At 42.0% G+C, this 13,429-nt stretch overlaps 1 protein-coding gene across 3 annotated transcripts in view; it reads right to left on the bottom strand.

Annotated features, from left to right (window-relative positions):
• Nucleotides 1-13,074, bottom strand: part of ZFYVE9 (zinc finger FYVE-type containing 9) — a 57,729-nt gene extending 44,655 nt beyond the window's left edge. Inside the window, exon 1 of one of the 3 annotated variants that reach the window (XM_085231371.1) lies at nt 12,941-13,074. The gene's annotated coding sequence lies outside the window, so the exon portion shown is untranslated. Of the gene's footprint in view, nt 1-12,449; nt 12,591-12,940 lie in introns of those variants that run through there. The other 2 variants (XM_085231370.1, XM_085231372.1) reach the window with 2 other exon arrangements.
• Nucleotides 13,075-13,429: the final 355 nt, after the last annotated feature.

Here is a 13,429-nt window from a genome sequence, read left to right as displayed (position 1 = left end):
TTATTATTCACTGCTTTTATTCTGATTCATTTTCCTTCTTCCATTCTTACCATGTAATAATTTTTTGCCCTTAACACAGAGGAACACGGATTCAGACAATCATAACCAGCTTCTGAAGAAAGCTTTGAAGAGCTGGAGGTCCTACAGCTTTTTGTTTACAATTCAACAATTCATCACCACTTTCTCCTTTCAAAGATCAAAGCATACTTACAGATATGGATGTATTTATTAACAAAGCAATTTAGAAAGGAAAAAAAGTAAACTGTACCACTTGGGTTTCATAAGAGAAATGAAATGCAAGTTGACAAAGTCAAGTTCTTTTTCCAAGAGTATATTAAAACAGAATCAAGAAGAATAATTACAAAGGAAAGCCAAGAGTATTTACAACAGTGCAAAAACTAGTGATTATTAAGCTTTTCTTACTGCTAAAAACTGGTTCCATCACACTTTAAAAAAAAAAAAAACTAACATATATTGCCACCTAAAAACTGTGTATCTACTGAAATGTAAGACCACAAAGGAAGAAGGCCCTGTGCCTCTGCTGTTCCAGATTGCTTACTTGGTACATTTCACAGTTTCTTATCTCTTCTGCTGATGGTTGGCTGAACTTTTTGCCTCCTGCCCTACGGTAATATCACTCAGGTGCTTCTTGGTTAAAATACTACATATATGATTTCCCTCAGGAGCTCCAAGAGGGTGTCTGCCAATTACTGCAAAGGCAAAACAGAAATTGAAGAGAAATTTGACAAGCAGAGACGTGCCCAGAATAAAGAAAGGATGAAGAATAGAAAGAGAGAGCTCTAAAAATATAAGGTTAAAAATATTTCCAACAAAAAGGAATGTAAAAAATGTTTACAAAACCAAATGGAAATAATCCAAACAGGAATTGGAATAGCTTACAATAAATGAAGAGACTGAAAGAGCAGCAATTTTGACACTATGTTAAAAAAAAAAGAAAAAGCAGAAAACTCAAAGCATGAAGAGATGCTAAAAAAAGCTTCCATCTGCTGGCAAGGCTCCAATTCATCACTACACTACAGATCCTCTATAATGTGCTATCGATGAGAAGATGTCTTTGAGTAGGCAGAAATACATCTGCAGCCATTTTAATGCACTTTGTTATCGCGAGATTAATTGAATAAGGTATTATCATAAATGCAAACCCAGATTTCAGTGCTGGTATCTTAAATTCCTGCTTGTCTATTCACTGGAACCATCAGATGGGAGACTCAGAGAGATGACATGCAGTGAATGTACTCAGGTCTCAACCACCGCAAGAACAAAAACTGCAAAAAGAAATAAGTAGGAGTGAAAACAGGTAACAAGCTTCAGGTCACACATCAATTAGACAAAACAAGTTATTTTCAATTAATCTGAATAGTAAGTCTTTACAAGTGGAAAAGGTGGGGCTTCTCCTTCACTCAAGTGATGAAATGCTTTGAATAATGGTAAATTATCTTGTGCAGTTTATCACTTTAACAGTTCCTTACTGGCCTCTCACAGATGAAGCATCAAGTTTCACACATTTGTGTTTGATTACTTTTTAAGAATTAATGTAAATAGAAAGACAGACTACTGCCTAGGACTGTTCCTCCCACAAACCAGTCCTCCACACCAGTCTCAGGATATGCTGTCACAACAGCACCCATATGGACAACATACATCCAGACCAAGGAATGAATGGAAGCTTCATTCTGCAGTGCTGTTGTCTTTCCTGAATTTCATCAATTCTCAAACAGCTATTCATCCTATACAAAGACACTACTGGGCTGTTTTCATCTAGCGTGTGCCAGAAGGAAGGGGGGGCATGAGAGAAGTTCTGTGGTGTAGCAGTAGCTGTATCTGAGTCATGTGGATGAAAATGGCTGCAGTGGCAAGGGCTTCAGATTAGACCACGAATTAAACATGAATTGTTCTCTTAATAAGTTAAGCAAGTAGCATGCAATGTGACCCCAAAAAATTGTTTTCAAAATCCAGATTTTTTTTTTCCAAAAATACCTTGTCTAAAATGTAAAAATTCCATCTAAATGTGCCTTAAATCCACTCAATGAGTGGATTTAAAAGCAGAAGCAAGAGATGAAATTATAACAAATACAAACAAGATAGTCCCTGCTAATCCTTTTCCTGCACCAAAAACTCAAGATGCCCAAAATCCTTCATTTTAATGACCATAATTCTCTGGTGCTCCTCCTATTCAACATAAATTAATCGAAAGTAGACTGGGGCACAGCAGGCTATTTCTGTGTAATACAACTCCGACTCTCAACCCATGACTGCTGACAAAAGATAAACTATTTCAGTGTTGTGGTGGTTTGTCCTTTTTTACCCCAGATAATTCCACAAACAGAGATGGACGGAACCTGAAGCAGTGTACAGTTTCTCTAATTATTTCACTAACTTTGCATATTTTCCTGTTACTTTTTCCCATGCCGTTTTAAAGCTATTATTCTCACTTTTTTCTTCAGCCAAGTTTGTGAGAGCAGACATTCACGTGTGCCAGAGCAGCAGCAAGGCAGTCAAAAGAGCAGCCAACTTCAAAGAAGTCATATAGAAAGTATCACCATCAGAAGTAACAGGGAGACAAGAAAAATTACAGCAACACCACCAACCTTCGCCCTCCATTAATTGAGAGAAAGCAGTCCAACTGAGAAGGACACCTGCTTTAAAACAGCTTAGAGTAGAATATAATTCCCAATTCCTACCTTTTTTGACCGATCTGATGAGAAAGAAATTGATTTGCTCTCTTAGTGCAAACACCATCTTGCCAAAAGGCCCATCCTTTCCCAGCACACTAACGAGGCAGGCCCGTCAGCACCTGGAGACAAGAACCACATGTCCTCCTTACATAACTACTTCTGACTGGCTCCAGAAGTATCCTTCACCAGCTCTCTAAAAGAACAGATAGACAATTTTGCACTGCAGCACTGCCTTCAATGCCAGTTTTCCCAGGAAGAGCTCAGAAAAGAGAAAATCCTTTCCTGAACTTACTCACATGTTCATAAAGCTCACTTCAAAATGTAGTGTTTTGTAAAACTATGTTGTATAAAATGAAGCGTTAAAAACTCCAAGTTTAAAATGCTGTAAACTACAAAGGATCCAAGAACAGTGTATTAAACATTAATATGAAGTTATGTTTCTTAGCCTGCCTGTGGATTCTGTGTAGTGTTATCAGTCTAACAGCGCACATTTTAAAAACATCTGAGGATCCTCATCTATCTTTTATTCATCTGAAAATTAAGGTAAAATGCAGAATAAGTGTTAAGCATCTCAGAGTAGTCTAATCTTGCCTTCATAGAATCACAGCATCATTAAGGTTGGAAGAGACCTCTAAGATCAGCTAGTCCAACCCCAACTCGCCCCCACTACACCACGCTCACTGACCACATCCCTCGTGCCACAGTTCTATGATTCTTCAGCACTTCTGGGGACACTGACTTCACCACCTCGCTGGGCAGCCTGTGCCAGTGTGACCCCTCCTCCTGAGAAGAATGTTTCCTTGATATCCAACCTGAACCTCCCTGGTGTAACTTTGGCCATCACCTCTCGTCCATTCACTGTTACCCGGGAGAAGAGGCCGACCCCCCTCCTCATTACAACCTCCTTTCAGGGAGTTGTAGAGAGTGATAAGCTCTCCTTTGCAGTTTATTGTTTCAGATATTTCTTAGATTTGGGCAATATAAGAAGAACTAACTAAGGTCCCCCAGAATCACTAATTAAATGCCAAGGAACTGCCCTTTTTATAAAACCAGGGGGATTGATACTTGCAGGTGCTGATAGCAAGATCCATATGTGATAATAAAAGCCAGAACTGCCACATAATCAGAATGGGACAGATTAAAAGGACAACAGGCAAAGAGGGAAACCACTCTGCTACCATTTACCAGCCCATCAATTCTCAGTTGTACCCACTGGGGAGAGAAGCAGCTAGAACAGACACAATTTATGCACTCAGCTGCTCTTTAGAGAAAGGCCAACCCATACCGAAAAGAAGTCTGGAAGTCTGCAGTCACCTCGTACAGAACATCAGTTAACTGTTTACTAAAGCCACCTCTATCAACACAGTTGGACACATCCTCTTTCCAATGCTGCTCTGGTCACACATTTATTCTTTTGATAGCTATGTAATGACAGTTATCTAAAATCTTTCCCACATACACTTTTAATAGGAAATATCATTTTAACAGACAGCAAACAGTTGTTATTTCTCAAATCCTTTGTGGAGCTAGATCCCCATCAGAAAACAAATGAAAGATCTGAAAACAAAGATCACGAATGCTTCTTTCACACTCCCTTCAATGTGAAATCATCTCAAGGAAATAACTTTTGATTTCTACTAGCAATTTTATTTCTCCTATTGTATTGACCTATTTATACCACACTGAGATACACACAAACACTGACACATTATGAACTATTTTTGTCTTAAGAAATGCAGGAAAGTTCATCCCCAAGTTTGTGATCACAGTCTAACTGGTCTAGCTGATGCTCACTGTGGGTTAGGTCTCAAGGCATCTGTACTTGGTAACTCACTCAATACAACTCGATACAGCCATGGCAACACTGCTGCACTGCTGCTTCTGAGCATGATTCTCATTTACGCCCAGTGCCATTAACATCCTTTTAACAGTGCTGAAGGGACTGAATGCTACCCAACAGAACCATTTCTGACACACACACACACACACACACACACCAAGTCCAGCTCCCAAGATGTGCACAGACCCCTGCTTCTCTCAAGCACCCATGTGTTCAAGATCCCTAAGTTCAGACAAGATCCCTAGGTACTTTGTTAAGTACCAAAGTGCCACTTTCTGCGTATTTCCTCAAGTAAAAAAGTACAATTGCACCTACAGGCCATCTCTGTAGAAATGACATGTAATGGCAAAAAATAAACAAGGACAAAACACAACCACGAAGGACATTACAGGAAAAGAATGAGGGAAACAAAGACACTACATATACACATAAATGTTACCTGCCAATCTCAATAAGGAAGTTCTAATTCCCATCATACTCAAATCCACTTCCACAGAAGAGTACAAAAAATAAATTTGCAAATCTATTATAGATTTACATGCATTTTACATGTGACACATTAACTAAAAGTAAAGTAAATAAAACATAAAGGACATTATACCAGTGCACTAATTTAATTTCTTGAAAACACGAAAGTATGTAGGTAGACAGATGCTTTCAGTAATGACCTTTTAAAGTTACACCAATAAAAGTATCAAGAAAGAACAATACATGAACCATACTGGGATACTGTTCAGCTTTCATCATTTACACAAAGCCACAGTGTGAATCAATGCAATTTGCTGTTTCAGTGAAGTGGCTGTTTCAACACACAGGCTATTAACGGGAGTTTGTTAATAGCCCAGTAAGTGTGTTTTATGCATATACTTATTATGAACTAACCAATATTCCGCACGTGATGCAACTCAGTAATGCAGTAACTACTAATGTGCTCTGTTGAAGAACAGGACAGCAAACAGTGATTGCCTATATACCTGAGTACAGACCATAGAAAGGGCACAGATGGGACAGCTGCACCTTCAACAAAACATAAGTCTGAGATGCAGGCAACAGCATGCATTCCCACTGTAATACAGAAAAACAAGTAGTTTCAAAAAGACTGTCAGATAAATTTAAAAAACCCTAATAGGCAAGGAGGAAACTTGCTTGTTATACAATCTCAGTTCATATTAAAAGTTCATTTATCTGCATTACAGAGCAGATAAGGTATAAAAAATTACATTGACATGACTGGTTCATGAGGCATAGTTAAAACTGTACACTTTAAACATGAAATTTCTGTCTCTTCTCCTTTCTGCTAGGAAAACTCAACATTCACAATTTCAGTAACACACATTTGAAGAGAACTTACATGCTGAGTTCAGTACTATCACTTATCAAGTGTTGTAGTTTTCTATTTGATTTCCTATGGAAACGAAGATTATGAAATCACATTGTTCACTTGGTATTTTTGTACTGGTTAAAAAAACAAAAACAAAAACCAACATTCATGAAAATTAGTGTCTGCACAGTAAAATCCAAATGACACTTCTCCAAAGAAAAGGCAAGCAGGATTCAGCTGTTTTATGTACTTTTGGGAGCAACCTGCTAAGCAATCAGTGCCCAGAGTTACGGTGTCATGTGAGAATGCTGCGGTTACTGCAGAGGGGGAAGGAAGGGAAGAGATAGTAAGAGGTAAAAACTATTTAAGTCTACAGGATTTCAATCTAATAATGGTAGAACAACATGCTTACAAAGTACTTCAAAGAACTTGGGTACATACAACATCATATTCAGTATACATTACAAAACTCACATCTCCTAATTTAAAACCAAACATAGTTCTCTTCATTACCAGACCATTTAAGAATTTCCCTGCTACTTACAAAATCTCTCACAAATTCTGAATATTTACGGGCAGAAAAAAAATTGGTCATCAGAAATGAACCTGGATTTAGATATTCACTGCTTCAATTACAGTGATGCCCGTTCCTGTATCAGTCTGCAAGACTTGACCAACACACTGCATTCACTCAACCAAGAAAACCATTGAGCTTTTCTAAGCATCAGCTTAGTCTAGCCCAGTTCTCTGCCCTCACTCTTGCATGACATCAGGCAGCACGCTCCCTGAATCTGTGATGTCCTAAGAAGACAGGTAAGCATGACCCCTAATCAACAGCTGGTGGAGCTAACACACATGGAGCTCTAAGACACAAGTTCTTTTGTTTCATACCATGGTTATTTAAGAAATCAGCAGCACCAGATATCCATGCCACTTTGGCAATAGAGAACAGAAGCCCACTTGCCTTTCTTGTTCCACCACACAAGCAGAAAAAGTAAATGTGCTGCCTCTTCAGTCACTGAACTTCCCAATCTGTGTGGAAACAAACTTGTTTTTGTTTAAACTCAAAAGCAAAGGCAAGAACTGAACCACTTGAAGAGGGACTGTAAATTTCTTTCTGCCCTTTATCTTCAGCAGATGACTGGGGTAGAGATTAGCCAAACCACCACCAAGCACATCACCAGAGTCACCTCCCAGAGGTGGCCGCTTGTGAGGCACACCAGGCTCAGCACGAGGTCTGAGCACAGCACAAAGGAATACATAACACCGCAACCACAGACCCACAGAGTGGGAGAAGCGATGGAAGAACAAAAGCCAGAAGCAAAGCTGTTGAAGAAAAAAATAAAAATAAAAATGAGGGAACAGTTTCATTGAGCAGGTCGGAAAAAAAAAAAAATTAAGTACATCAGATGATAACTGAACTCCAGATCTGTGATTGTTTTGTTTCTATCTGCAATTTTTGTCCTGTAACCTCCCCCAGACTTTCAATAATCTGGCTAACATATCAAGTAATGCGTTTCACACATTTTCATCTGATTTGCCAATTATTCTTGAATTTGTCATAGCTACATATTTACTATACATTCAGACTTACACATGGCTCGTGCTTATCTCAGCAGCCCCACACCAACCATCTAGATCACACGCAGAGTGCAAACAGGCAAGTCAACATGTGCACTGAGTTCAAAGAAGAGTTTTGACACTACAAAACTGAATCTAAATACAGAAAAGCTCCTCTAATAGTCAATGTCATTCACAAATGCAGAAGCTATTATGGGATTTAGAAGGCTCTTTGATGTACTTCTTACACTGAACATCACCAACTCCTTTTAAGTTCATTGTACTACTTTTTAAGAAATGTATCAGCATGTGTTTCTTCACTGGTAATCTATGAATTTTGTAGTTCACCTATTATTTCCACAAACAAAATATAAATGTTTACACTGAACTCACATATAACGATTGAGTTACAAATAAAAAAGTTTCAGTATATCATAGAGATAAACTAAAACTTTCACATGACAGTAATGTAAAACATCACAAGAATCTAGAAGTAAGGCAAATGATTACTAGGGTAACTATGGCACCTCTGTAATTGAAAGAGCACACGTGAATCTCTGACATAAGCATGGCTTAATTGCCAATCATCGCCTGGTAGGAAATGACCTCTGATCTGAGTGCTGGGAAGACGAAGGACAGGTTCCTTCCAGCTACCACTTCAACAACAACAACAAAGAAGGCAACATGAGACCAATACTGAACATTCTGCCCTCTTAGGCAGCCCCATGGATGTACTCTGGCAAAACTGAAACACAAGTCAATAAGCAAGACTCACAATGAAAAGTTTCCAGTAAACACAGAAAATACAGTCTACCAAATTATGACTTTTAACAGGGCAAGAGTTTTTTGCAATACATGCAAAGGCTCAAAACATTTCCAGTATCTCCAATCGTACCCAATTCCTCTGTCACTAATCACCAATTGCTGGGAAACGGTCCTAAAATAGTTACCAAAATCTACACTGAAGTATTTTCATATACAAATAATAGCAGAAAAAACAGTTACAGCTTTGTCTACATTAGGCTTTAGCTCATTTTTTTTCTGACTACTGCAAACTGCAGGTCAGCTTCAGCCAGGCTAACAAACAGGAGAACATAGCACTGCATTATTTTATATATACAAAGCCATACCCTAAACAAGGCTCAGCATCACTGTGTAGAATATCAGTGGATGCCTCAAGCCTCCATTAGAAAACTTTCCACCTTTGTTAGTATATTGGAACTGAACCAGTAACAGAAATCCAAAACAATTTTAAGAAAAATTATTACCTGGTAATACCACTTTCAATTATAAAGTCCTATCACACTTCACTATGCAATTAATTCCTTAAAAATATATTTAAAAAAAAAAAAAAAAAGCTTCTTGTTGATATTAAAAGGGAGGGAGAAAAGTACAGAAAACAGAAGGAAAACTATAAACTAGCAGCATGCAGTACAGCCCTTCATAGAAAAACAAAGGTGATGCTGCATACCAGAATGCTTCTGCATCTTCAACACATTCCCTTAAACAACTGATGTTGAAGCGACCCCACTGACTCACAAGGCAGATTCATCACTTCAGTTGCCATCAAAGCATTAAGAATATAAGCAATGTTTACAGCAAACAAGACATTTCTATATTCTATATGCAACACAGAGATGGCATGCAGAGTGCTATCTGAAAATGATTCAATACAAAGATTGGTAATTGCTACTCAAGGACATCTCGCAAAATGAAAAATTAATGCAAGTGGAAGTCCAACCTGAAGTCCATGTACGTTTGTCCAATGCACATTGGACAGAATACTCAAAAAAGTCTGCATTTGGGCACGGTCACTTTAAGACATGAACATACAGTCAGTCATACAACGACATCTCCAAATTTTACACAGAAACAAAACAGCAGTAAAGTTTTGGGTTTTTTTAAACTCTCCTCACCGATCTTCATAACTGAATTAAACCAACACAAAACTACTGTCCTAGCTTGTACTAGGAACAGTACAGCTGAGAGCACTCTAGCCCCACACTTGCCCTAACATAGAAACATCTACTGACTGTGACTCTGTTTTTCACATAGTTTATCACTTTTTTGTTAGCCTTTTTTTATTCTACTCTAACAGAACTATGTGTAAAATTTGGTTGTCTGGACTTGCTTCTTTAATTTAACTCCCGCTTGAGCTAGAGAAAGAACTGTGTAGGAACAGTCTACACAACACTGTCACCCATAAGCTCCTGGCCATACTACAGTGCCTTTAACAACTATTTAAAAAATGACTTTAGTAAAGCCCTGTCAGATTTTCTCTGCCTTTCATCTTCAGTCAACTTCATGCTGACATGCTGTTATTTCTGAAGAACGAGCATCCATGTTGCACGCTTCTACTTACCTCTCATAGCATCATCTATCACACTTATCCTTTTGATAACAATATAGCATGTTTTGCTCTCGTTGCTAGTCAAACTCCTTGGAATATGTAAATATTCTGAATTCTACTTCAGTAGAAACTACTGTGTAAGTGAAGGATTCTCTGTATATCTTTTCAAACTTCCCATCCATTTACATTAACGGATGTAATTTTCCCAAATGTCCAAGATGTAACCAAAACAAAGTCAAGAGAAGTGAAAGCTGTTTTTTCTCCTAAAACTCTTACTTGTTTCGCCCATTTACATTTGCTTATATATTTATTACCAATAAAAAAGCTTTGTAAACTTACAGGGTCATTGTACTGAAGTGTTTCTCAAGGCACAATACAAACAACAGGAGGGAAAACCTTGCATGTCAGCTCACATTTCTGTTCATTTCAAAGTTCAAGTCTCATAAGACATCACGAGCAGAGCCCTAAAACAGGATTCCTGTAATCTCTTTCAATGATCTAATCTCAAACACTTAAAAAACAGCAGCATTTGCATAAAGGTTTCAAAGTACTCTATTAATATATTGGTATCTTCTAACAATGTTCTGGATACAATTCCTGATTCATCAGCATGCACACTAACCATGAAATTATCATCCCTCTTTTTTTTGTCAAGAAGCTCAAAATTATTTGAAGATTCTTATCTTAGTGCATCAGAGAGATCATTCTGATCAACAAAATGTTAATACATAATTTATTCCAAAAGCCACTTATTTTTTGCCAACTTCTATTCTACAGCAAAACTTCACTCTAATCCTTTTGCACAACAACCACATAAAGAGTCCATAAAAACCAAAACTAACAAGCTTTTTTCCCCTATGGTTTGCAGAGCTGGTGGACTGACAGCAACATACATTAAAAGCTTATCATTCCTTGAACACAAGTTTTAATACTGCCTCTTTGTTCAGTCTCTACCTGTGTTCCCTGAGACAGCCATAGTCAGACTTCCCTAACTGAAATAAACTGTATTTCGTCTCAGCCTTAGCCCCAGGCCTCAGATCCTGAAATGTGCATTTGAAAATATTTAATCTCTTGCCTAATAACTGACTCAGCTAGCACAGAATTAACACCTAAAATCAGGGCTCAGAATTGCAGTTTTGTGGTGCGTTTTCTTCTTTCTTCACAAACGAAAGAAGAAGATGGACAACTACAGAACCCACCACAATATGTCTGATGATGATAACTCATTAGGTTTGTATCAGAGTCTGAATTAGGTGGAGGCATGGCTGAGATTTTAGGTCCTTTTTCAGCTTCCATTTCAGATTCCCCAAACCTCTGCGGAGAGATTTCTAATTTTGTCTCTCTTGGGTCAAGGAGATGGCTCTTGTAGCTTTGTAAGCCGTAACTTAAAGAAGAAAGAAAGTGCACCATTGGCTACATACAACAAGGGATTCTGTTGTTTTAATCACTGAAGGTATATCTAAAATCAGGATTCATTCCATGCAATCAAAAACAGTTTGCTAATAAAAGCTAATTAAGCTTTAAAACATCGTATGATCAATAAAATGCTGTCCAAAGAAAATAAAAGCTTTTATTCAAGTAGAATATCTTTATTTGCTTATTGAGTCCCTTCCAGTTCTGGGTTCAGCCCAGATCAACATACTGAAGGCAGTGTTGTTCTGGGATTCTAATCCAATCCAACCACACTTAATGTGAAGGTCACCAGATTTTGAGATTCCCTATTCAGTCAACTTCTAATATTTGAATTGAATGAAAGCATGTGTAAGAATTAAACCCTCTGACAGATTTAAGGAAAAAAAAAACAAACCAGCACAAGCTTTGTCACAAAACAATCAGTAATATCTCTATAAATAAACAAAATAACACCAAAACACAAACTCTATCAATTCCCATCTGCCACTTGGTTCTGTGTGGGTTAGAAGATAAAAGCAGTTCTCCAGCTGCCCTCCATCACACGCACCTCTTTAACCCTAACATTTACGAGCAGGTCACTAACCCACCTCTGCTCAAAGTCTGACATGCCCCGAGTGCCGGTTATTCCTGGACTGAGACACGACCACAGTTTCGCCTAATTAGAGATGTTACAAAACGCATCCCGCCCGCTGGCCCCATCCCCCCCCACACCACCACCATTGCAGGAGGGACTTGTTACACATCGCGATGAGCAAGTCACATTCGGCGCCCGGGGACAGAGCGCGGATCCGGCCATAAAAAGGGCACGAGACGCAAACGGGGATCCTCCCCTCCCTTCTGGGGCGCTGGGCCAGGCCCGGGGCGGCGGGGGAGAGCCTCGCAACACGGAGGGGATCCCGGGGAGGCTGCGGAGCCCTCCTAGCTGTGCTCCTCCAGGGGCCGTGCCGGGGGAGGGGTAGGCCGGCGAGCAGCACCCAGGGACGGCGGAGAACGGCGGTTTGGAGATGGCAGGGCTGAGAGGGGCTCGCTGCTTTCCCCTCGGCCGGCCGCCCGACCCCGGGGCCGCACGCGGGGGACGAGGGCGGCGGGGCGAGGGGCACACGGAGCCTCCGCGTTATCCCCACCCCCTCCCCCGGTGCTCCCGGCTCGGCTCAGGCGTCGGAGCCCTCCCTGGCCGCCCGCGGGGCCTCGCTCCGGGTAGGGGGGCCTGGGGAGCGGGGTACCCCGGCCTCCCGGGCCTGGGGACGGAGGAGGGCTGGGCTCACTCACCTCGGCGGGCGGCAGGCGCCGCCGGGTCTGCATGGCGAGGGGGATCCCCCGGAGCCGCGCTCCTCCAGCCGCCGCCGCCGCCTCTCGCTCCCGGGCGGGCCCCGCAGCCCCCGCGAGCGCTGGAGAGACCGGCGCCCGCCCTCACCGCCCGCCAGCCGGGCTCGGCTCGCTGGCTCCGCGGCCGAGGCCGCCGCAGCTCCCGGCAGGCAGCGCCCCCTGGCCGGGCCCGGCGGCAGCGCACGGCACTGCGGCACCGCCGGGGAGGCAGTGCGGAGCCTGACGCACCCCCGCCCCGCCACCTCCGGATCGCACGCCCATACGCGCGCCCAAGGGGGAGCGACGCGGCTCCCGGGAGCCGCCCGCAAATGGCAGCGCGTGGAGCCGCGCGCGTCTCATCGGGCAGCCGGGGACACCCTACGCTGTGCGGCGGTACACGGGGCCATCCGCTCAAAGGCAGCTCCAGAGAGAAAAAAACCACACTGGTTCCTCACAAAAGCGGACTCAGAAGTGCTCTCGGACTCCGTCAGCAAAACCGTCTCTCCAACGCCTCGCCCGCGTGTGCGCGTTGCGCCCCGGGCTGAGGAGGGGGCGGACAACCCCGGGCTCCCGCGCCCGGCTCTGGCTTGAACGGCCAGCCGGAGCCCGAGGGCCCGGCTCACGGGCCTCGCTCGCCGCCTCAGCCGCGTGCCGCCGCGCCCCGCCCGCGCTCACGGCCAACGCCTCAGCAGCGCTGAGGAAACCGCCGGCGGGTTGGGCTTCTCCGCCTGCTTCCTACGCTGCCGTGAGCCCCAGTGAGCGAATCGGGGACTGCTCGCCCATCCCGCTGGAAATCAAAAGAAAGCATTTAGTGTTTATTCATTGATTCTGGTAGAACGATGTGCTTTTCAGGGAGAAAACACAAGATGCTCCCCATTAACTGAATCATCAATCTGTGGACAAAGAGCTGAGGAGATAAAAAACGCTGATCGTGTCTGGTAGCA

Source organism: Meleagris gallopavo, chromosome 10 (assembly GCF_905368555.1).
Source record: "Meleagris gallopavo chromosome 10, MGAL_WU_HG_1.1, whole genome shotgun sequence".
Classification (NCBI taxonomy): domain Eukaryota; kingdom Metazoa; phylum Chordata; class Aves; order Galliformes; family Phasianidae; genus Meleagris; species Meleagris gallopavo.
The sequence above is the reverse complement of the archived record's forward strand: the minus strand, read 5'-3'. Positions and strand labels throughout refer to the sequence as shown.